Source organism: Onthophagus taurus, chromosome 7 (assembly GCF_036711975.1).
Source record: "Onthophagus taurus isolate NC chromosome 7, IU_Otau_3.0, whole genome shotgun sequence".
Lineage (NCBI taxonomy): Eukaryota > Metazoa > Arthropoda > Insecta > Coleoptera > Scarabaeidae > Onthophagus > Onthophagus taurus.
The window spans coordinates 9,710,296-9,735,626 of record NC_091972.1 but is presented as its reverse complement, the minus strand read 5'-3'; the positions used below and the strand labels follow the sequence as shown (position 1 = coordinate 9,735,626).

Below are 25,331 nucleotides of genomic sequence, written 5' to 3'. Positions count from 1 at the left end.
TACACTTTCTAACAGAGTCGCATTCACACACGCATTTATAAAGCACGTACTTGACTGGTTGAATATTAAGTGGACACCGAGGTGTTAAAGAATTTCGAATAAACTTTTTAAACCGAACCTAATAAAACATAAAAGAAAAATTAACTTGTGTTACTAACAGAATATTAAATGAAACAATTTTATGTACAATTTTATGTTTTAAGTGTCATTTCATGTCACATATGTTCATTGATAATTATTAACGCAAGAAATCTGAATAAATTAAAAGTAAACACACTTTTTGCACTTTAACTGTACAGAAGAAAAACAAATAATTAATTCTGCAAACTTAAAAAGAACAGTTTTAAAAAGTAGAAGAGTTACTTTTCGCTTTAGCTTCTCGTTAAAATCTGGAATATGTGTCAGTAATTACAGGCCAAGTAACGTAACGATACTTTTGCGAGACGATAAAGAGATTGTGCCGGAGAGTGTTACCGTTAATAAGACCAACGCGGGCAAGTCTTGTGTTGTGTTGTGGAATGCTGTGCGGACCCGTGCAAATTATGTCGCTCAACTCTACTGTAACAACACAACAGGTCGGTGGTCGCATTCGCGATACGTTTTCTAGAACAATATTTTTAAATCCTTCCTTTAAGTATCTTTAAAGAGACAAGCCGCGAGAAGAAGGTTTTCTATACTTGGCACTGATCTTAATCTTAAGTACCCAGTACCCTTCGATAATCCTTATGTAAATTGAAGTACTTAACGAGAACGTTGCGATCGCTTTGTCATTCACATCCGGGGTGGTTGATGGCTTTTATTAACATTTTTATTGGTAATTGGCAAGTCAGATACTTAATCAAATAAAAGGTATCGTCTGTTTTCATTTTTAATTTTGTGATGCTTGATAAATCGTAAACTTAAATAGGTACATTATTGCCAATTTCAAAGTAAATAAGGTAACATTATTCATCTTAAGATAACCCAACTTTGAGATACACTTTTTACGAGAAACTACATAAATCAACCTGATAGGCACAATTACATAGAACAGCAGGGTGGATACGTAGTTGAACAGCATTGTTTAATGGTTTCAGAGAATAACAAGAGAAACAATAATGCGTCTTCCTGTGTCTTCCGTTTTAATTAAGTATCATTACCACTTTATTAAATTCGTCGTGAATCTTAGCAAGAATGTGTAGTCAGTTTCGTTTTGTTTATTTTACGTTTCCTCTTTTTGTCTACACTCGTAAAAGATTTCTTGGTGAAGGTAAGCCAGATAACCTTTTCTTTTCAGAAGCCGTAAATTTAAATTTTTTTCTTAGCGAATAATAGTCGGGGGACTTTTGATTTATGCATTGATACGTTGTTATTTATGTACGGGTTTTCAAAAATTTCTCATACGACACCCAGACAAACGCGCAGACTCAAAGACCATCTGCTTCGATCGTTCTCAATACAACGCCTCGTAGGTTTTCTTCGCGGATAGATGGAAAGATATAAATATCCATACAATATGTAATCGTATCATAATCATCGATTACGTTCGACGGAAACGAAATTACTTATTGTTCACAATTCACCGCATTATGTACAATGGAATTTAAACGTCGAATCGACCAATAAAAAAAACATTCTCTCCTCGGGGGCAAAATAATCTTCTTCTTATATGCTAAGGCACACGGTTGAAAATCTAACGACCGCAATCGGTTAAATTGAGTTTAATTTAACGGCTGTCGAACGTATATCCAACAGCTCACCATATTCTCATAAACTCTAATTGGGAAACTCAATAAAATTAAATGGATGAATATCTAGAATTCTACCATCTAATTTCATCGCCAGTATAAAACCAGGAAATACCATATATTCAGTGAATTAGTCTGTATTCAAGCAAAAATGTTAAATTTAGGGTCATATAAAATTTAATTTTAGTGTCTGTGGGAACTTAATGTCTAATTAAAGATTAGATTTTTAAAAACTAAAAGTTTTATCGTAAATCGTTAAATGAGAAAAACGCTTAGTTATGAAGTCATGTCATCTCAAAAAAAGTTTATTCCATTTCAACGCGATTACCAGTTTTAAAATAGAAACAAGTGTCGTTCTGGACAATGATGTTCAGGATTAGATTAAGGCTTTACTGACTTTTCAGTCATACCCGGCAGTCGCTCATGGTTGTCCTTACGGACATACCCTTGTGTTTCGTTGACATCACAGTCAACTCATCAGGACCGGCACAAAAAATTGGGTGTTCACTGACAGAATGGTTCAGTGCCTGAATAAGGCACCCGTCTGAAATAATGTCGAATAAACTCTGACTTTTCAGGCAGCTATCATTATAGCGAAAGTCCTCCTTAACGCTTAAGGCCGCAGAAGCTAAACTTTTCAGTCGCGACTAACGCTTCGCTCTGGACAATGATGTTTAGTATTAGATTAAGGCTTTACTGACTTTTCAGCCATACCCAGCAGTTGCTAATGGTTGTCCTTCCAGTGATTTTTTAATTAAGTAGTAAGCCATCACAGGACCAACATTGTAATCAACATTAAAGGTTTGATGTAGGGAGCCCTTGAAAACTATGTACAGGGTGGGCAAATTTGGGTGTTATTATAGGCTATCTCAGAAACTATAAGAGATACAAAAAAAGTAGGTGCCATGTCCCGGTCTCTTTTTCCGAGACTAATCCAATCCCGTAAAGACCAAATCTCTATCTTCTTTTGTTTTTAAGTTATCGCCAAAAAGTCAAATTCTAGTGATTTCAAAAAATGCTCATATTTCGTTTATTTTTCAAATTAGAGAAATGGGGTTAATGCATTCTTAAGACACTTTTTTGAGTAGAATATACTGCCGTTGAAAAATTTTTAACATAGCTGATAATTTTTGAGATATAACATAAAGTTGTATTTTTTTAAATACAAACTATACTTTATTATGATATTACTGAAAAGAGCATATTTTTAGCTTTCCAATGATGTATCGCACGCATGATGTTTCTGCGGAAAATAAGCGTTATTTTTCAATTTTTAAAATATTAAAGATTAAAATTCAAATTTTTAATTATAGTAGGCGAGGAAAACGCTAAATACTACTTAGTTACTATAGCAACGTGAGTTTACTTGTCATTTCATTCATGAATTTTGCGAAACAAGTTTCCCGTTTAAGAAGTTTCGCATTATCTTTAAATAAAACGATAAAATTAAATATAGAATATATTGGAGTCCGCTTTGAAGATGATACATAAGTCTTCATTCAACACCGTTTGAATGGGGATTCAAACGGTGTTTCTCCGAAAGTCCGCTCCCAGTTTATGATTCCTAATTTTCCTCTATCTCACTCAATTTCAAAAGAAAAGATTGCTGATATCAAAAAACTTCTACATCTTATGTTTGGGGAAAACTGGGAAAATACTACCGAAGATTTCATTCATTGATACCGAACTGTTCTAATCTTACAACCAGTAAGTTGAGTAGAAGAAGATGACAGTTTATGACTGTTTAGTTCCTGAAGTTGTCCATATTTAATTATTCATTAATTAATACATTTCTTGTATTTTTAATAAACAAACTTTAAATGCTAATCATTTTTTATTGGTAAACAAAGTCAGGGATAAGATGCTGAGAAATTTAAATTAACTATTCAAAGTTTTTATTCGTTGGTACAAAACCAACTTATCCTGAATAATGGTACAAAACCAACTTTATTCTGTCATATTCGTGCAAAACCATATATTATAGCCAATAGGTAGTATTTACTGTCCGGCCACGCCTACTATAATCAAAATTTTGAACATTAGCGCTTACTATTTTCGAATTGAAAATTAACGCTTATTTTCTGCAAATACACCATACAGGCGATACATCATTGGAAAGCTAAAAATATGCTCTTTTCTTTAACATCATAATCAAGTATAGTTTGTATTTAAAAAAACACAACTTTGTGTTATATCTCAAAAATTATCAAGTATATTTAAAACTTTTCAACGGCAGTATATTCTACTTAAAAAAGTGTCTTAAGAACGTATCAACCCCATTTCTCTAATTTCAAAAATAAACGAAATATGAGCATTTTTTAAAATCACGAAAATTTGACGACTTTTTGGCTATAACTTAAAAACAAAAGAAGATAGAGGTTTGGTGTTTGCGGGATTGGCTTAGTCTCGAAAAAAGAGATCGGGACATGGCACCTACTTTTTTCATATCTCTTATAGTTTCTGAGATAGCCTATAATAACACCCAAATTTGCCCACCCTGTACATTTTTTTGCAAATGAAGAGAACACAGAAATCGAATCTAGGGCATACATGAAAGGTGGAAAAGTCATTCAAAGAGAAACTCGAATGCTGAAATTCCAAGAATATAACTTATAGAAGTTATGCTTAATACAACTTTCTATAATGAAAAAAAAACGGATATGTTTGGCATGATATACTAAAGGAATGAACAAATTAAAGGCAGGAAAATCGACGTAAAATCGTTGTGGACAACTCCGAACGTTGCTTAATTATCTGATTGAAAAGCGGAAAGAAGTAATTGACTAGCAACTTAAATTCATACTGCATTATTCAATTTCAAATATTAAATCTCGTAATTCATCACGATGGAATTCATTATTATAACAAATAGCAATAAAAATATCAGTATTGTTTGTTCAGTTTTGTTGCTTCAAGAGTAGAAATATGTAGAAATATAATGGTTTCTGCAAGCTTCTACTGGGAATAGTAAGTTTTTCGCAAAAAATTTTGGACAAACGACGATGCAAGTACTAATCTGATCAGATTTACTAAATAGATCCCAGTAAACGAATCAACACCCAGACTTGATGATAACACTCAACAAGAAAAGTGATTTACAAAACATTAAGGCTGTTTTCAATCCGCCACAAGCTAGATGATCTGAGATACTTCTGATCACAAAAAATTTCTACGGCTTAGAAGTAACAAGATTTTATCACTAAGACATAAAAACATGCGTAATAAAAATAGCATAAGAAGTTCCAACAATTCATTTTATCTGATAAAGAACCTTAAGGTACAATTCTGTGATAGGCGGCAGGCTGCAAACTGCAGGCGACTTTGAGCAGCCTGGCATAAGCACTAGGATTCTTGTAGAGCAACATAAGGTATCACAATCTACAGTTTAGCGAATATTGAAACGCAACCATAACTTCATCCATATCACGTGTAGACTATCCACCAGTGGATCATCAGCTTCGAGTACAACTTTGCGAGTTGCTGCTTCAGTACAATTGAACTCAAACTTTACAAATAACGTTTCAATTACGAATGAAGCGATTTTCACACGCAATAATATTCACAATGTTCATAACACGAATTATTGAACCGTGGATCCTCATGTTACTCGCCGCACACATTTTCAACAAAGTTTTTCTGTGAATGTGTGAGCTAAAATAGAGAATAGACTAACTTAGTGGCTCTTTCATTCTGGAGAACTAATTTACTGGTGCTCGTTATTTACAATTTTTGAGCGATAATTTTCCGGGACTGCTCGAAGATGTTGCTCTTAACGTTAGACAAGCTATGTAGTTTCTCCAAGATGGTGTTCCACCATGTTATTCGTCGGACGTGAAACACCATCTAGATAATGTATTTTCCGGAAAATAGATATATCTAGCCATGGCCTAGTCATTGGACTACTCCTTGATCCTCTCAGTCCTACTCAAATCTCCTCAATCCTCTTGATTTTCATTTTTGGGGCCACCGAAGTTAATACTGAGCAAGATTTGCGACATTTATTCTTCCTTACTAGTACATCTTACTTATTTATCAACATTCCATGCTAGAAATCGTTCAACTCTGAAACATCTCTAAAGAAGTTTCTCACTCATCAACAGAAGATTATATCACTCCATTCATCGGCCTGATAGCCAGAGCGATTCATGACAAGACCATGTATTCCCAACTATACATTCTTGACTACTTTCAGATGTGGTTATACATGATAACCTATATACCTAGGTTGTATATGATAACGATAACGACATTACATTTATAGATGCTCGTAAAAGTCTACATCTTCGAAGAATACGAAGATAGACTAAAAATCATCTCGACTCCAATAATATTAGTATAATTTCTTTACCGATTTCAACATATACCTACTATCATCAGGAATTATCTGTAGTACAAAATAAGTTTCAAACTCAAAAAAATTAAAAATCGAAGCTGACTACCATAAACCCAATATTAATTCGGGATGAATATGTAGTAATGAGATAGAATATTTTATAATGATCATTACAATAGAATATTTTTCAAATTAATTACTTCTTCGTGGTAGGCAAAATAGTTGAAGTTGTTCTCGTTAATTGAGAAAATAAAAGGATTAGGACAGAAAGCGTTTGAGATAAGGGGGAATTCCTAAGCTGGAACTGGAATGTATTCACTCCGCGGCAACAACTGCTAATTATTTATTTTGATAAATGCCCGGGCCCGTAGGGTGTCGCTGCTTTGTTCATTCCCAAGAGCAATTACACAATCAAGCGTGACTCCCGTAGGAAAACATATATCTCGTGTCATTTCATCTTCTTTATTAAAGCGTTGCCATCATTAAAAAAATTTAAATTATGTAAAAATTAAACACTCTGTATGTATATTATTCTCGTACCATATGGTGCACATTCCAATTTTAAATCGCTTACTCTCTCTCCAATTTTCGTTATTTACTATTTACTGCTGTATCATGTTGAAACATGATGTTGGTTTTTATTTTATTAAATTTTTTTTTTAATTTAATTTCTTAATCAAAAATATTGATTTCAATGAACAATGCATTTAACGGTAAATACCGTTTTTAATTCTTTTTTTTTCGGTCGTATCCAATTAATAATTCGGCGACGTCTAAACAATTTAATCCTTAAAAGGCTCGAAGAATACTTAATTAGGGACCATGTAGCGGTAAATTCCATAAAGAGAACCGACCGCCTGCGGAAGTTATGAAGGAAGTGGAAGGTTGTGTGCGGTCGCGCAACAACAAACGACCCCATTGGACGTCGAGGACATTGTTAGCGGAACTTTTTTTGTGTATCTCACGTGCAACAACAACTAACTCTTCGCAAGGATATAAAACTTTTTTTCTTGTCACCACAAAACGCGTGACTTACCAAGTTACAAGCTTCTTACAGTATACAAGAAGTTACTTATTAACTTTTTAAAAGTTACAAACAACAGTAATAGAGGTAGTCAAATTATTTTAAGATTTTTTTGGGTGGTGCTCAGAAGTTGTTTCGTTTTGCGTTCTGGGTTTATTGTCTTCAAGTAGTAAAAACAATCGTGGTACCAACTGGGAGTAACCGTATCACAGCAAGCGGTATAATTGCAATTCCCCGGCTAAGGAAGTGGCTTAATTTAATGTGTATGGGAGCTGAGTTCAGTTCGTTCTCGTGTCTTTGTCACGTAACACAACTCTAACTTTAAAGTTGTTTAAACACGAAAAGAAACCATAAAGAAAACGTTTTGATTTATGTTATTTGAGTTAAGTTTTTTTGCGATAAAATCATTTAGGATTTTACGGTTTAACCAAAAATTGCCGTAATTTTAATACAATTTCCGTTCGATTTTTTTTTTCCAAGTGACTCACAATTGTGTCAATAGCGTTTGAGTAAGTCACGTGGTGACAGAACGTGACTAATTGTTTTCGAAACGTTTACTTCCGTTTTACCTACTTTTTACTACGTACAAATTAAAAGTAGATTAGAAAATTTCGTGGACTATTTTAATAATCTACGTAATCTTTTCTGTTAAAATTGTGGTATAGGTATTTTAGGCAATTAAACTTTCAACATTTTGTCTTTATGATTATAACCAAACATTGTGGAAATATGTATTTTGAACCTTTCAAATTTTATGTTTAAATACAAAGTGTACTGTATGTAATTAATGTCTTACATCAACCATATCAACCAGCGATTTTATGGGGTGATATAAAGACCAAAGCAATAATCTTCAATATATCTTCTCCTATTTGCTGCTAAATCTGTGACAAATTTAATTTTGTAGATTCAAACCACCCTGTAAAGAAGGAATGTAATGGAGCTTCTTAGTTCTTGTCTAAATTCACACCGCAAAACCACGCCAACGAGTTACCACATTGTTCTTTCGTTTCGCCAACTTTCTTTTGCTAAATTATTAAATTTAGTTTTTATGGCACTGCTGGATTCTTCTAAAATGAACTTTAAAGTTGTATTCATACATCTCCCTTTGATATTGCCAATCCCAATAGGATATTTAGTACAGATACAAGAATTATGTAACATTAAAAAATGTTATGGAAGTTTTCAAACACACACAAAGTCACAAAGCATCATAAAATGCAACTATTTCATTTGTGAGTTGAACAGCAGAAAAATAGAAAAGGATTGTGTTGATTTGCGAAAACGTACAAGGAAGTCGTAAAGAACTTGAATGAAGCTACTGAAGACACATAGATTTATCTGACAAGTTTGGAGAAGTGTTAGACGAGCTTAAAGTTTAAATTTTTACAATTCTATATAATCCTTTAGTTAAATCCAATATCATATAAAATTTTCCTGTTACTTATTCAATAGGCATTTTTATTAGGTAACACGTCTCAAAACTTGTTCTGGAAAAAAGTAACATTCTAAAAACAATATCAAAGCACCAGGGAATTTTTAAAGAGTGACTAATAGTTTATTTGTGTAATTTTTAAATCGTCATAACTTTGTGGTGTATTTAAATCAGGATTTCATTTAAGGTATGTGACAACTAAGAACTGAACTGGATTCTTAATCCACAAATGTACTGTCGTATACACGTGCTGTACCGGTTGTAATTAAGAATTATACATGACACAGACATTTAACATTTTAATGTGTATATTACGTCAGAAAATCGCTCCATCAATTAGGTTTATTGGTCAATGTCTTTTTGTAAGTTCATCTTAAGAAGAAAACACAGCCTCGTATGTACTGCTTAATTGTCTGCAGGTACTATAAATATCAAAAAAAATTTGGAAAATTTTCTGTTAAATTCACTTAGAACATTTTTTATTTTTACCACATAACACCACAATCTAATTGAGAATTTGTCCTTGCTTTCAAAGTCGGATATTTTTTCTATATTTTTCTTCTTATTCTTATTTAGTAGTTTAATAAATAGTTGCAATTTACTTTTAAAGGAGTTTATTGTGCTAATCATATTAGTAATGGTTTTATTTTCCCTTGCCACATTAATTAAATAGTGTTTAAATGATACGTCATATCTGTATCATATGTTTCTTGTAAAAAAGTAGTTTATTCAGGTAACTATTATTGAAATCTTTCTAAAAATAAATGTCTCATTTACTATCGTCCCATCTTCTAGGGTTTCTTATCTTTTGTGAGAACTTGAACTATTTTACAAGATGCAAATCAGGTAGTTTTCTGATTGCTGGAGTGATTTAGTAAAGATTTCAATCCACTTTTTAAATCCTTCACATTTCTGCTTCTTAACTCTGTCTTTACTGGAAAATTGTTTTTATAGTTTTTATATTACACCTATTTAATGACTTTCTAAGTGTAAGTAATATAACAATATTTAAAAAAATTTAGTCATGCTCAATTTGTATCCCAAAGAAAACGTTTGGAATATCACTGGTACCACTTGCACAGTTTCTTAATACTGAATTATACTTATATTAAGTAAGTAAAAAGATATGGAAGCTTCTGACAGACGCTAAACGCCAAACGTTATGTTGCATATCTACTTGCATTATTAGATCTTTGACATTTTTATGTGCACACATCAAATTCTAAACAACGAATTCTAATGCAGGATTTTTTTTTCTTTGGGGCTAAAACCAAATCGTTTTATTAAAGATTTGAGGTTGAGTCTTTAGATTCATTTAACATAGGTTCCTAAAATTTTTATCTTTATCACCAAGAGGATAGTTGTTTCTTTTAGGATTTTGTTGGGAAATATTTACCAGTTATCATTTTTAGGTAATGAAAGCTTAAATACCACAACATTCCAATATCTCTTACAAAAATTGGTCACAAATTGGTAATAAAAGCTTCAACATATTTTTAGACCGCGGTAAGAATGACTAGAATTGCAAAGGGCGTATTTCAAAACATACTATTGGATTATCTTACCATCTAGTGATGAAAGTTTAGAATCATTATCACACGTGCCATCTAGTAATGATTTGGAGATCTTCAAACACTCCTGCACCAATGAAAAGAACAAAAATAAAACATCTAAACAAAGAAGACCAAAATATTTATAATTTATTGGTGACAAAAACAAAATAGCTGTTGGCTACTTTAACTGTAGTTAAGCTGTTATCTAATAGATAGCGGTTATTTTATAGTTATCGGCAACTTAAAAATCAATTACGAGTTAATCATAGCCAATGATTGGTTTTGATTTTGAGGTTACCATATGGTTAAATTATCTAGTTGTAGACTTATCCCTAAATAAATCCCTATAATGTTTATAATATGTATAATGTTTACTTATCTAATCTGTTAGATATGAGGAAGTAGTAGAACGTGCGACTTTGTAAATTATGTGTTAGAAGCTAACTTCTAGATGATTTATCTAATGGATAGTTAATACATGATAAACTTTATACGTACATATAATACGTATAGATAAAATTTAAATGAATTTTTCAATAAAATAAAGTTAAAATCAAAACCTAAGAATACTTCTTTTTGTACTACTTCTACAAATAAATAAATACACTAAAGTAAAAGGTTAAGAAGACGGAAGGAGAGAATAAGAAGTCGACGGGAACCATTACCATTGTAAACCGAGCGTACTCTATTAATTCCGTTAGTGTTCGGGGTAGGAGAGGAAGCAATTTGTTCAGTTATACGCGTTCTTAGAGGTTGGTTGGGTCTCCTCTCCTTGCCGTTAGTATACCCGGCATAGTAAAAGAAGAGGAGCCGACTATATACCTATATGAGATACACAAGTATTCCTCCATATAATCCGCGCGCGTTCTTACGTTTATGGGACGTAATAATAGCGATCGGCACATCACTGTCGTGAAACGGCCGCCGAGCCGCATTACGAACAAGTTATGATAGCCAACTCTATACACCGACATGATAAAAAACTAAAACAAAAAAAAAATAAGGATTTTTTTTGTTTCGGAGGTGGTGGTAGTTTGTGTAAACTAAATATTTTCTTACAGAGAGAGAATATATCTTTATTCGGCTATGGACCTACATTTGCAAGTCTTTCCACCGTAGAAAATTGTTACAAATTATTTATAATTTATACATACATATTATTTACACATTATTTTTCATGTTAATGTTTTTCTAATAGTGTGATCTTATGTCTGGGATTTTCGTCGTTGTTTCGAGATAAGCACATATAATTCACAAAATGTTAAGCATCTTCTTTCCGTTTTATTGATAATGTCGAGTGTTTGTTTCAGTGACTGGTAGTTAGGACATATCCATAATCCAACAAAGGTCTTACTATTGCTTAGTAGATGTGTACGGCCGTTTTAGTGGAAATTCCTTAACTCCCATATGTTAAGCTTGGAAAGTGTTTTGCTCTCCTTATTGCTTCGAGTTGTTTTTCTTTGAACTGCTTCTTAAGACGTACTTTCTTGTCCAAAATCATACCTAGATATTTTATGTTATTCGATGGTCTCAATTTACCATGTTCTGTTTGGATGTAGGGAGAGTTTTCTTTGATGTTGTGGTAAGGTAGTAAGAGCTAGAATTTGGAAGGGTTGGTTTGTAGTCTCCATTTGATTACAATTTACATTTTTTTTGCTTTGATTAGGATTTTTGGGTGGTTGACCAATGTCGTGTCGTCTGCGTATTGTAGGATATATCGATTAAGGTTTGGAGAGAAAATGTCGAAACAGTAAATATTGTACAGAGTAGGTGATAGAGGAGAGCCTTCATAAACGCCTTGTAAAAAGGAGTTAGAATAAGTATTGTTGATTTATATACATAATTGTCGTTCATTTAAAAAGTCGGTCGTGATTCTTATCAGATTCATTTTGTAAATTATTCCCTTATGCCACATTTTCTTACATTTAACGAGAGAAATCTCGAATCTTAATCATAATTTACAAAAATATCATGATAATTAAATGGAATGAAATGAATCAATGACTTTACCGTGTGGATCTTTAAAAACGACCTAATTAAAACTGCAACATGAAAAAAAAACGCCACCCAAACGACATTTCATCACCGGTTTTTATTATTTTCCGCAACAGTCTCTTGACCCAGTTCGTTTTTTCGAACACGATTACGATCTTTTAAGCGGTTCTTTTTACGATCGCAGAAAACGACTCTAACTGTAACTTTTGTGGGAAAAATATTTTTTTTAACATTACGATTTTTTCCGTCCCCATAAACAAGTTCGAAAATTAAAAATTAATAGAAATTTTGTGAATGTAATGTTTTGATTAAATCGTCTTGCTAAAAAAAGTAACAAATACCTCCGGCGTTACATAACCAGCATCCTTTAGTTGGTTAGTTTTACGTAAACTAATCTCGAAAGAATCAAATTACTCGCGCGCGCATTGTGTTGTGTTAAGAAATAATGTGGCGAATGTTAATTATTCCTGATCATTCTCGTCGTCGGAAACGATGAGATTTCGTAACGTTCAAAGACGAGAGACGCTCACCACTTTGTGGTGAGGGATTTCTTTCCTTTTTATGTTCCCTCTACGACATACTTTAAAAACTTTATACTTCTTACTTCACTATCGATAAAATAAATAATGTAATTGTATTGGGAATGTAAGAAATGTCTTCTTACATTCCATTTTCTCAAGGCGAAATTGTATAAGCAAACATAAATTGTTTGTTTTCTATTATTATTTTATTCAACACATCTTTTAATGTTTTGAGCTTTGAGTTTTTATGAAAGAATTTTTTTTATAAGATTGTAATCGTTTTAAGTGACCGTTTTCACTGGAAACTGTACTTTCTCTGAAAATAGGTGAAAGTTATGAGCTATCAGTTTTCTACGATTTGAAATCAGTTTGTCAGATGCACATTAAGATAAATATTTAATTACTGTTATAAATATACCTAAGAATACATAAATGGGTTTTAAAATAATTTGTGTTTGTTTAAATCATACAAAATAGTCAGAAAATTGATACAAACAACTTAAAACATTTTTAAATAAATAATTTTTGATTAAAAATATCATTTCTAAGAATTGTTACTCATAAATTCCTTTCTAAACTGTAAAACCAGTATACATATTTATTTCTGGAAGAAAACGGTCGAGACACGCCACAAAGAGTAAATATTACGAAATTGCCCAAGTACCTTGAAGGTATAACTGTGGATAATCTTCGAACTCAAGCAACCTCTTTGTTTAGCCATAAAATTGTTTATGAACAATGTAAAATTTGTTGGAATTAAAATGATAATTAATAAAGAAAAAAGTCTTTATGATGTTTTCTCCTTTTTCATTATGTATAATGAATAGAAAATTTTCAATAGGAGTTCAACATAGAGGCACATACGCGGTTATTGTTTGAAGGTCGCCGCAATAGAAATGGAAAAGAAGGCAACAAGAAGTGACCTTTCAAAGTGGCACGTACGCGACGCGTTTAAACGCCGCCGTTCCATCTCTCATAGGAACAGGAACTCGAATAATGTTGTGTTATACAACAGTGTTCAACGAATATGACCGATTCCTTTGAAATTAATCAGCGGTATAGAAGAGAATTTACTTTGAACATTTTTTTATGTCTATTTTTACTTTTTCACACATACGAAGTCTATAAAGAAGAAGCAAACATGCAAAAATTCAGGTATCACTTTTTTAAAGAGCTATAAATCTTTCTGCAATCTGTACTCTAAATGCCGAAACTATAAAAGATGGTATCGTTTCATGGAAAGAATAAATCCTAATAATAAACTAGTCACTTAATCATCTTTTTCCAAGTTTCCATTAAAATAATGTTGTAAAATGTCATCATTATGATTATAAATACTCGACACTTGAAAATATTTTGCCAGAAAAGATTTTTCTTCGATTTCCTTTTGTCGAAATCCAAGCTTTCGCAACAATTTGTGGTGAGACAACTCCAAACATCTGCTTTATTAACAAACGGGTTGACCCTTAGTAAGTATTCGTCGTTAAAAAACTGCCATAGTAAAATCTCATCGATGTCACATTTTAGCAGCCAACAATGGCACAAAAAACCTTTACTGAAAGCCAAGATGATACTTTAACAACAAATTGCTTTCGTTGCAAAACCCATCAGTAATTTCTGCTCTAATTTTGTACTTTCTTTTCAATCCTAGTCAGAAGGTGCAAGAAAATGGATCATCAAAAAATAAATTTATATATTAAAAGCTCACATTTGAGTTTTTGGACCTTTAATTCTCCTAAAAGCTTTAATTTGTAATAACAGCACCAACTGATTAGCAATCTGATGCATTTCATATTATGTCATAGAGCCATCATCATTGACTTAGGTTCATCTTCAAGTTGAATTCGTTTATTAACTTAAGTATGTCATTACAGAACTCAGAATAACTCATAATGAATCTTATGTACATCTTGTAGCAAAGCGTGCATCTGATTCAAACACTGTTGTTCTAAAGTCTAATGCACTCTCTCTCAGCCAGCTTGGATTTGCACAATTACTCAATGCTGAAGTGTTTGGATGATGAGTTCTCTTAAAATCTAAATTTGTGTTTTGAAACCGCTGATTATGAACCTAACCTCTTATGAAATGGTCTGATTGAATCATTTAATCATTGAATGTGTTTTTAAAAAACATATATTTGCTGTTTGTGTGTGCTAAGTTCTGGAATCTTTGCAATTACAACCTAATTGAAGCAAGAATTCGTAACAATAGCCAATAGTCAGTCTGGTGCAACTTTTCTGCCACTGCATGATAGAATAATAGCAGTTTCTACAAGTTCTGAATGTTATGTTTATGTACTAGAATCTCTCATAAATATAATTGAGTTCTTGAGAATATTGGCACAATATTTATGAAAAGCTATCTATTAGATATTAATTTAAACTGTATTTTAAAATTATCACTCTTTTATTGAATCTTTAAAAGATAATAGGTGTTTTGTATATGTTAGTAGTCTACCGGTGCTGTATAAAACGTGATGAAGTTGAGTATAGGCTACTCCAGTTAATTATATTTACAGCCTGCGGTGCTCAGCTTTTTGGAAGATTAAATCGATATTTCTATTTTTTTAATATACCTAATAGAGATAAAATTATCAAAACAGGATCCACCTTCCTATAAAAAAGAGGGTTGGGCAGACGATGCAAAAAAGAAAATCACAGTCAGCCGGAGTGTGGTCAAGGATGTTTCTTGATACCATTATACCAATTAAGGTTTAACGATTAAAATTATCGTAAAATAATAATAAAACGGGACGTTATACATGCATAAGAGCCGCGGCAGTTTAAATTTAGATTTTGCGTTGGTTGGTTGGAAGTAACGTACCTTCGAGACGAGAAGTGAACCCCGACACGGACAAGCGCTTTACAACCAATGTTTTTACTCGTTTTTCACCCAACATATTCTTCCTTTCGTCACGACCAATCCAAAAATAAAAAAAATATATAATTAAATTGCTCTAAAACACTTTAAATTTCAGTAATAACCTGTAATTTGGTAACGTTAAAATGAAGTTTAAAGTGATAATTTTTTGATATTTGGTATTAAATCTAACCTAAATCCTAGAGAAAGCCCTCTTATGAAATGAAAATCTGCAGGGAGTTTTACACAAAGCTAGATTAGTCTTGTGGATTTGTTGTACTCTTTGTGGAAAAAATTGGGGTCTTACCCCTGGCTCTATGTGATTAAGGTTAGACCTATGATCACATACATGAATAGCTGTATTGGCAATCTCTGGTGCGATAAGCACAACGCTAACTCTAGCAATGCATGTTCTGCTTGGAATATCTCCTTTGCATTTGCATATAGAGAAAGTAGCCAGAACTACCATTTACAGGTTTAAGCAAAAACTGCTCCGACATGTTCTACCAATGGGCTGCAAAAGACACTATAAACACTGAGAATGTTCGATACCAGCAATAGCAAAGCCAGCAGTTGGTATATCATTTGTGATGGCCAAACATAGGATTAGACTGTGAGTTGAAGAGAGACTTCACCTACTGTGGACCAGTTCTCCTGGAATGAGACACGCTAAGTTGTTTATCAACATCGCCACTGTCAAACCCGGGAATATTTTAGAACTTATTAGCATTACAGTTCTAACGCGCGTACTGGGCACTGCCGATTAAAGACACACCTCAAATTCTTGAACCTAGCCGTCTATGCGCGGAGGACGAGGAGACGGTTGAGCATATTTTATGTCACTGCCCTGCTGTTGATCTCCCCAAAGGATCTGAATGACTTATTAAGAGCATTGGACTGCACGGTAAAATTTGATAATGATATCTATCGGTGTACAATAGATCTTTGAGCTTTATTTATGTAATGTAATGTAGATGTGTTATGTTTCAAAAGAATATCAATGATATGACAGTTAAAGATTTGGTTATGATTCAAAAAGGTAAACAAACACTTCCTTGATGAATTAATTTTATCAAATTTAATTTAATCCTTTTTTTAATTCAAGTTTATTATTAACTGGATTTATAAAGCGGCGCTTAAGCTTCGTTAATTACAAGTATGCAGTAGAAGAAGTAAGTAGAAGAGGTTGGTCTCGTCGCAGCTCATTACGTGCGTATCCGAAGAGACTGGTAGGTTGAAAAACACGTGTTCAACCAAGCAACATTGTTCTCGATTTCTTGCCGTCGTCGTAGCAAATAACGCCAATATAGTAAGTAACTAAACCGAGTATTATATTCGTGTGGTGATTGTTTATTTTTGTTCCCGTTTACGAACGGCTTAAGAGAACCAAGGCCGACGTCACGGCCGTATATACCGATATATTAAATTATTAGACTTTATGTACTACGACCGTTCGTTTCGTTGTACACGGTGTATACCATATAACTAAAGTTAACGTTGTAGATCGTTATCTTCTCGTTGTCGTTCTTCTTCATCTTCGTCTTCTTTTTTTCTTTATTACAATGAAACCCTCACGTGTAATGAAATTAAATCCGGAGTTATTTTAATCCAACGTTTCAAATAAGAAGAAAAATTTAGACTTTGGTAGTAAACTGGAAGAATGAAGTCCTGTCAAATAGTTGAAAGCTATTTGTAATTTTTTGTTTTATATTATTTTCCATATTTAATTGTAAGCAGAAGCTTTAGTTGACTGTAAATCCGGAATCAACGCGCTAACTCCATCACGAACACATCAATTCCACGCTTCTCTTGCGGCTTTCGTGCAGAAAACCTAAACACATAATTGCCTTGACACTTCTAGGCGTTCCCCATGTCTAATTGTGACGTAATTATACCAAGATTTGTTATTAAAGTGGATAATAAAATAAAAAAATTAGTTAATCTTCGATTTTTAACAGTTCTCTTATTTTTGCTAAAAATAAAATCAGCTGTGCTCTTCTAATCCTAACCATAACTCAATTTCCCTTCTTTCACTTTATCACTTTACATACCTTATTCAGTTTGGTGATAGCTATATAACCACTTTTCATTTGATTACTCGCAATTGAGTAATTAAGACACTGAGATAATATGATAGCACGTGTTGGAATAGTCAAATTGGTGCAACACTACTAGTTCCAGTAGAATACTACTGATAGCAAGTTATTGTAACGTTTTGTTCAACTTGTTAAATTGATAAGGAAACACGGTTATTTGTTTAACAAAAAAAATAACTTTATTATTAACTAAACTTTTGAATATTCTTATCTCAGGGTTTTAATAAAAATAACAATAATAATATAGCGAGTTCAGGTTCAAAACAGGAAAATTAATTTTACAGGTTTCTATTTTTAACTTCGTTAACTGAGATTACTAAGAATGAGAGAGAGAGCGTATACCGCCAATAAAGACAGATGTCAAACTATTATGTTTACCTTAAGAAACCAATCAAAAATTATAGACTTAAGTCTGCCGATAACAATCGATAAATGCTCAAACAAAACAGTTTTGTTCCTTCAAAAGGCTGGTAAGTTAGTTTGAATTATTGCCATGAACATGAATAGTAAAATTTCCACTTATCTGATAAATAACTTTTAGGTTATGTGCGATTCAATTCGATTGAAGATCTCTATTGGGTAGGAAGGTCCCTCTTAGGAATGGAAAATGGACAGGAATCCGGAAAGCTTCGGCTCAGATAATCGTATATTGTTTGTATCAGGAATATGGTAACTGCCCTTGGAAAATTTCAGGAATCAGGTAATTTCTTCTCAATTTATTTCCGATGTTCAAATTTATTTAATTAAATTTTGCTTCTTTTCTTTTTTAGGTTAATAAAAAGAAATCTTTATTCTGTGTTAAGTTTGGATTGAATTTATCGAAGAAATTTTTGGAATCGGTGAACTAATTTTAGGTTAGGAAACTACTTTGGATTTTTTTAGGTTAGATTTTTTAATCAAATTTAACAGAGCTCTTGCCCTTACTAAATTGGACTGCCTTGGCTCAACTTTTTCGTCTTCTTATATAGCCTTTTCCCCTTCTCCAGAAAATTTTCTTCGTTTTGTTTTAAACCCTCTATACTCATTGGTAGATGGGTTTCGCGCCATTTCTTCTCTTAAAAATATTTTAAATATTTTTAAATTTCGAAAACGCCATCTATTGGATTTCTTTTGAATTACTCAAAATTCCAAAATTTCTTTTATTAATATCTTCTTTATTTCTTCACTACTCTGGATGAGACTTCGTATTTAATGCATATGTCCTTCTATTTCAGTCATCCATTGGAGGTTTCAAAATTCTCCAACCACAAAAGAAGTTTGAAGTTTACAAATTTAAAATCCAATTTCCAAAGTCAAAATCGTTCAAAATCTTCCGGAACCTAATAAATTAGATGTAGCTGACACTGATCTTCCCGTTTTGAATGAATATTAACAGTTTTAAAAGAATTATGAACAACTAAAAATTAAATGTCAAATGAATTGAGGTTATGTCTCTCTCTCTCAGATAACCTGTTTCGGAAGCTTTATTATTACATTACGTATGACATCACCTTATCCTCTCTTTATCAATTGAGTCACAAATACCTTCAATCTTTCCTTTAAAAATCACTGTTGATTTAATACTCTACTTATGAACATCATGGAAAAGTAATTAGCTCAATCAAGTGGCGCTAAAGCGTTTGTGATGGCCGAAGAATGAATTGGCCTGTGGATCGAGGAAAGACTGCGCATGCTGTGCACTAGTTAAGTCCGACTTTACAAAAAGGTACTTCATCGATATAATAATGTGAAGTGAGGCTCCCCGTTACTAGGTGCGCAAGTCAATAATTAAAAAAACTTCAGCAATCATTTAAATTTTCTTATCAGTATAGAATTAGAAAAGAATAGGGAAAATAAAAGTTACACCAGTCATGTTAAATTAGTTATATGAGAGAAAATGTAGACAGATGATCATTAGACACGAGAAAAGTCAAATACACCATGAGAATTCTGCTAGAACGAAATGGGTAGGAAAAATTGCAGTAGAAAAACAGCTGTTTCAAATCACCTTAACAAAAAGGCAGATTTAAACACGTAGATGTACTTCAATAATCGAGATGAACTTGAGCATACGCTTTAATACTGTAGCAGATGGAAAATTGTAAGGCTAAGAATTGGGGGAAAGAAAGAATAAAGAAATTATATAAGAAATTATATAATAAGAAGTTATATACGGAAGTGTGAGGAATGTTTTGGATGTCAAATTAAGATGTAAAAAAAGTGCAAATTGTGCTTTTTTAAATAGAAAACGTATTTAAGAACCAATAGTGAATAAGACGAATATAGGATAAGCTGTCAAATGATAGAAATGAAAGAAGGCGAAAGGAAAGAGTGTCTGCCATGTCTAAAAGTAATGTAAGAAGCGACTGGATCCGTGAAATGTGTTCAAATGGACAAGATCGAGGAAAAGACACTGGAGGGATTATGTTGAAAGGTTATAATCACAAGATAACAACCCCATAGGTAGGAGAGAAGATGAAGGAAGAGGGAGAAATTGAAAAAACAAGTCTAAACCCTAAAGTAAGAAGAAGAAGAAAAAAAATATATTCCGTTTGTAGCCTGGTGAAATTCCTACGATTTTTTTACGATGAAACTGAGTATTTTGGTTCCTTAATGCCATTTATCTACTTTCTTATATAGCAAAAGCAGTACACAGTACGTGTCTAACTAGTCAACTGATTGAAATATCGTCTTGAGCAAAACCAGTATAAACGTTGCTGATTGCCATAATCTTCATTTAATCTTCAATTTTTGGTTGTGTCGCGACTTTGAGGTTCATGAAGTAAATGACCAGGTTGGGTTGGGTTCCAAAAAATTGTGAGTGGTGACAACGTATTGTATGCAAACTATTAAAACAAGAAAATTGTGTTTTGGTTTATATATAGGTGTCCTAGATAACCGACTCACCATGAAAATCTTGGAAACGGTAAGAGATGTTAAATTAGAACAAACTTTTTCATGCATCGATCATTCCAAAACCTTCCATATATTAGAAACTTATGAAAGTTATTTAAACTTAATCATAAATATATCAATTACTTCAAATCTGGTCCAATTATTAGTTTAAATTATCTATGAAATGACAGAATTATATATTTTATATGAAGAAATTTGTAAGGATATATTTATAGATGTTATTTCATAATGCCACTTTTTACATGGAAGTTATTTTTGCTTAACAGCAAACTTTTTTTAGTTTACAGTTAGGATGTTATGGAAATCTGGATAGTATATCTGGATGAATTCAAGAAAGTCTTATGGATTGTGGCTATTCTGAATGTAAATGGATCTCATCCAAGTTATTTATGAAGTGAATCTCTAAATATATCCCAATCAAAACATGATCCAATAAATTTCAAATCTTTTAGTATTTTACCAAAATGGAAAGAAGAGAGAATCTTTAATGACATCATTATCTTGGTACACCTCAACTTCAATAGTGTGACCTTTCTCAGATATCGGTGGAATCCTATTCAAACGCAGGATTTGTAAAAAACGTTGTGCATGATGAATTTATTGAAATCTTGTGGAACACATCAAATATGCAGCAGTTAAATTATAGAGTCTGAACTAATTAAATGCTAATACTCTGAGTCTTTTCCTGGCAAATGGCTTTAGATATAGGACTCACTTTTCATTCAAGAGAAAATCGTTTTAAATAGTGATATATTTTTCAGTATGTTCCAGGTATAGGCTGGGCCACTTAACAGAATTATCCTGTTTATATATTGAAAGATATAGAGAAAAATAATCAAACATGATAAGAAATGTTATAAACTCTGTTGAAACTTTATATATAATTTAAAATATATATATCTACCTACGTAAAGATAAAACATATCTTTATTTAAATTGTTTTAAAATATATCAACTGTGGAATTGCCAAAGTAATATTACGTAAGTAAAACGGTCCTACCACAATTAGAGCAATGTTAAACACCTGGTCGCGAGGTAAGAGACTGGTTGTGCCCAGCCCGTTTTCTCTCTACACACCAAGCAAGCAACAATTCGTGGAACTGAACCGGCCAGAAACTCCACGAACGGAGTGCCGAGAAGAAAGCGATTAGACCTCCGCAAAACTGGCCATTGTCTTTATAAGACGGACAGAGATTCTGTTATAAACTAAAAAACCCAAGACGGGCGACGATGTCGAAGAAAAAAACTTGATTGCCTTTACAAAGTTTTTAATTATAAAGAAACAGTTAGGTTATTTGAAAATATCGTTATCGACGTGTCTATTATGGCAAAAATTTCTACGAAGAGAACTACCCGAATAATAACGAGAAAAAAAATTGTTGCTTCTACGTACGTTTAAAGTAGTTCTTTAATAGGCTATTAACTTTTTGTTGTCTTAATGGCTCCGAGTGATTGAGTTATAAAACGTGCTTTGGAAATTCACAAAAAAATTGGAAGGAATATCATTTTGATTAAAAAATGATCTTGGATGATTGAAAAAATGATTAATTAAATAAACTAAATAAGAAAATACATTAACATTCTCTATATACTGAATAACCAGAAAAAAGTAGTCTAATAATAACTAATTTAGTAATAATATATCAGCACTCACCGTTTTATTCTTCTTTAAATCAACATCTTGTTGCTTCAAGAAAAAATTTCCAAAAAAAAGATAACACTCACTTAGGATTTAATCGAGATGAATGAAAAGAAATAAGAAGAGAGGTGCGCGACGCCTATAATTCTTTTTTTGGATGGATTTTAAAGGTTTTTATGAGGAGGAAAAAAGAAAACGATATAGAGAGTCTGTATGTATCTATCTGTATGGTATAGATAGAGTTCAGTGCACTTGCGTAAGTCTTGCGCGCGACGCTCGAATGGTGTTGTTTGGTGTAAACTTATCGGTTCGAAGTCGACCGCGGACTGACGGTAAATGAGCACACGTCGAGGCCAAACTGTTTGCTGGTTGAGAGATTCGTTCTTGCACTCCGCAGAAGAAGAAGAAAACGCTAGAGACTCGATGCGGTAAAACTAAGAACTAAAGAACCAATCCATTGTCTATAATTTTATAGATGTATTAACTATTTTTTTGTTGTGATTTATGTTTTATTTTGTTATGCGGAAAATTGCTTTTGGTAACAATGTATGCATACGCTTAACAGGTTAAACAGTTACAATCATTTCAAAAATTATGTATGAATGAAAAATTGAAGAAAGAAAACATGTTCTATTCACAAATATTCATTAAATTCAAATTATGTATTATGTGTTGTACGCAAATGTAAGAATAGTTTTTGAACTCATTGAATACTTATCATATCTGTACACAACAGACATGGAGAATGACACAATGATTAAAAACTGGACATATGAGCTGATTACATAAGTGCAAATCAGGAGTTGGTCACACCAGCAAATACAATTATCGAGCACTTTGCATACATAATTTCATTAATACTTAATAAATGATCAATCCTCTATACTCTTATCAAGGAAGGAATAATATACTGCACTATCAGCTTATTACTTATTATGCCAGACCTTGAAATCAATACTCTTACACTATTCACAAATAACTTTTTGAACCATTCAGGATTTTGACTGCGATGGGGAGGTATGTAGACGAGGGCGGCTTTAAATATGTTTTGGGGTACACCACTGGACTGAAGACATGAATGGTGAGAACTGCGAAAATGTTGCTGGAGTGGTTGGGTGAATGGACCTTTCTTAATGGTCCATATGAATCCTGTGACACTGAATTGGTCTCTCTAGGGACGCTAGATACTATGCCAGTTATCTTAACTGTTCGTTAACCCATAATACATTTTTTATTACGTTAGAAAATAAGTAACACTTGCTTTAGCTAAATTACATTATGATATTCAGAAAAACAGTTCTTTCCTTCATTACAACATAAATAAACATAGCACGCAGTACATTTTGAGTGGGGTCTAGCTTTGGCAGAACAATTTTCACAACTTCCTCTTTCTTTTGAACTTGCGCCACGACATTTTCGTGGAAGCAGTAAATTTGAATGTTTATTTATCAGACCTGTAGCTACAGAACGACGGAAATCTGATAGAATATTGAGAAAAAACATATTGAACAAAAACTTACATTTTAGTATAACCTAAAAGTGTCAAAAAAGATGCTAATTTAAAAATTCCTGGAAGCCGTATTTATTGAAATTTAGGAATGAGACTTGTTCTAAATTAAAGCTCAAAGCTTTCTCTTTAAAATGATGTATAATAATTGTTGAGTTGGATTGGAAAAATATTGAGAAAAAAAAAGTTGAAACAAAACTTACATTTTCGTATAACCTAAGTGTCAAAAAAGATGCTAATTTAAAAATTCCTGGAAGCCTTATTTATTGAAATTAAGGAATGAGACTTATTCTAAATTAAACCTCAAAGCTTTCTTTTTAAAATGATGTATAATAATTGTTGGGTTGGATTGAAAAAATATTAAGAAAAAAAATGTTGAAATAAAACTTACATTTTCGTATAACCAAAAAGTGTCGAAAAAGATGCTAATTTAAAAATTCCTGGAAGCCGTATTTATTGAAATTAAGGAATGAGACTTGTTCTAAATTAAAGCTCACAGCTTTCTCTTTAAACTGATGTATAATAATTGTTGGGTTGGATTGGAAAAATATTGAGAAAAAAAAAGTTGAAATAAAACTTACATTTTCGTATAACCTAAGTGTCAAAATAGATGCTAATTTAAAAATTCCTGGAAGCCGTATTTATTGAAATTAAGGAATGAAACTTGTTCTAAATTAAAGCTCAAAGTATTCTCTTTAAAATGATGTATAACAAGTGTTGGGTTGGATTGGAAAAATATTAAGAAAAAAAATATTGAAATAAAACTTACATTTTCGTATAACCTAAAAGTGTCGAAAAAGATGCTAATTTAAAAATTCCTGGAAGCCGTATTTATTGAAATTAAGGAATGAGACTTGTTCTAAATTAAAGCTCACAGCTTTCTCTTTAAACTGATGTATAATAATTGTTGGGTTGGATTGGAAAAATATTGAGAAAAAAAAAGTTGAAATAAAACTTACATTTTCGTATAACCTAAGTGTCAAAATAGATGCTAATTTAAAAATTCCTGGAAGCCGTATTTATTGAAATTAAGGAATGTGACTTGTTCTAAATTAAAGCTCAGAGCTTTCTCTTTAAACTGATGTATAATAATTGTTGGGTTGGATTGGAAAAATATTAAGAAAAAAAATGTTGAAATAAAACTTACATTTTCGTATAACCTAAAAGTGTCAAAAAAAATGCTAATTTAAAAATTCCTGGAAGTCGTATTTATTGAAATTAAGGAATAAAACTTATTTTAAATTAAAGCTCAATGCTTTCTTTTTAAAATGATCTGTAATAATCACACCTAATAACCATTTATCAAAGAGATATCTTTTTGAACAACAAAATTCAACCCAACACCACTTTTCACTAAACTTCTAACCTCACATCTGGACGAATAAGTTTAAATATACCTAAAAGACCTACAGTGCAGATTGTGTCATTTTTTATACAGATTCTTGTATAGTAGAAAGTACCGACATATCTTATAAGATAAGGATGGATAAAATATGATATCTTTCTTTTTATACTTTAGATGTAAAATGAAGACCCCACGTATTGCGGCATTGAACACATGAATCAAAGAAGTATAAAACATCGTCCTTGCACTGATTTATACACTGACCTTTATAAAAAGAAGGAATGTAATTGACTGTTGACTGCGGGTGATTATTGAGCCCTTAGGGCCGACTCAATACTTGCTTATTTTCCATTAGTTCCATTACATGCAATTTTTGATAATAATAGAGTTGGATTTAAAATA

The 25,331-nt window shown here is 32.3% G+C and overlaps 1 protein-coding gene and 1 long non-coding RNA gene across 5 annotated transcripts in view; one reads left to right on the top strand and one right to left on the bottom strand.

The window, feature by feature from the left end:
* Positions 1–22,442, bottom strand: part of LOC111424471 (imaginal disc development protein B4) — a 55,627-nt gene extending 33,185 nt beyond the window's left edge. The window contains exons 1-2 of one of the 2 annotated variants that reach the window (XM_023058008.2): positions 22,093–22,424; positions 10,085–10,157 (exon numbers count right to left, since the gene is read on the bottom strand). The gene's annotated coding sequence lies outside the window, so the exon portion shown is untranslated. Of the gene's footprint in view, positions 1–10,084; positions 10,158–22,092 lie in introns of both variants that reach the window. The other variant, XM_023058009.2, reaches the window with a different exon arrangement.
* On the top strand, positions 17,834–22,098 carry LOC139430341 (uncharacterized). Of its 3 annotated transcripts, none has more exons than XR_011640826.1 (7): positions 17,834–18,013; positions 18,085–18,243; positions 18,314–18,397; positions 18,758–20,339; positions 20,408–20,448; positions 20,719–20,832; positions 20,891–22,098. It is a non-coding gene; the product is annotated as an uncharacterized lncRNA (long non-coding RNA). The 3 variants fall into 3 exon arrangements; XR_011640825.1 differs by having other exon boundaries at positions 18,314–18,425; XR_011640824.1 differs by having other exon boundaries at positions 18,314–20,339.
* Positions 22,443–25,331: the final 2,889 nt, after the last annotated feature.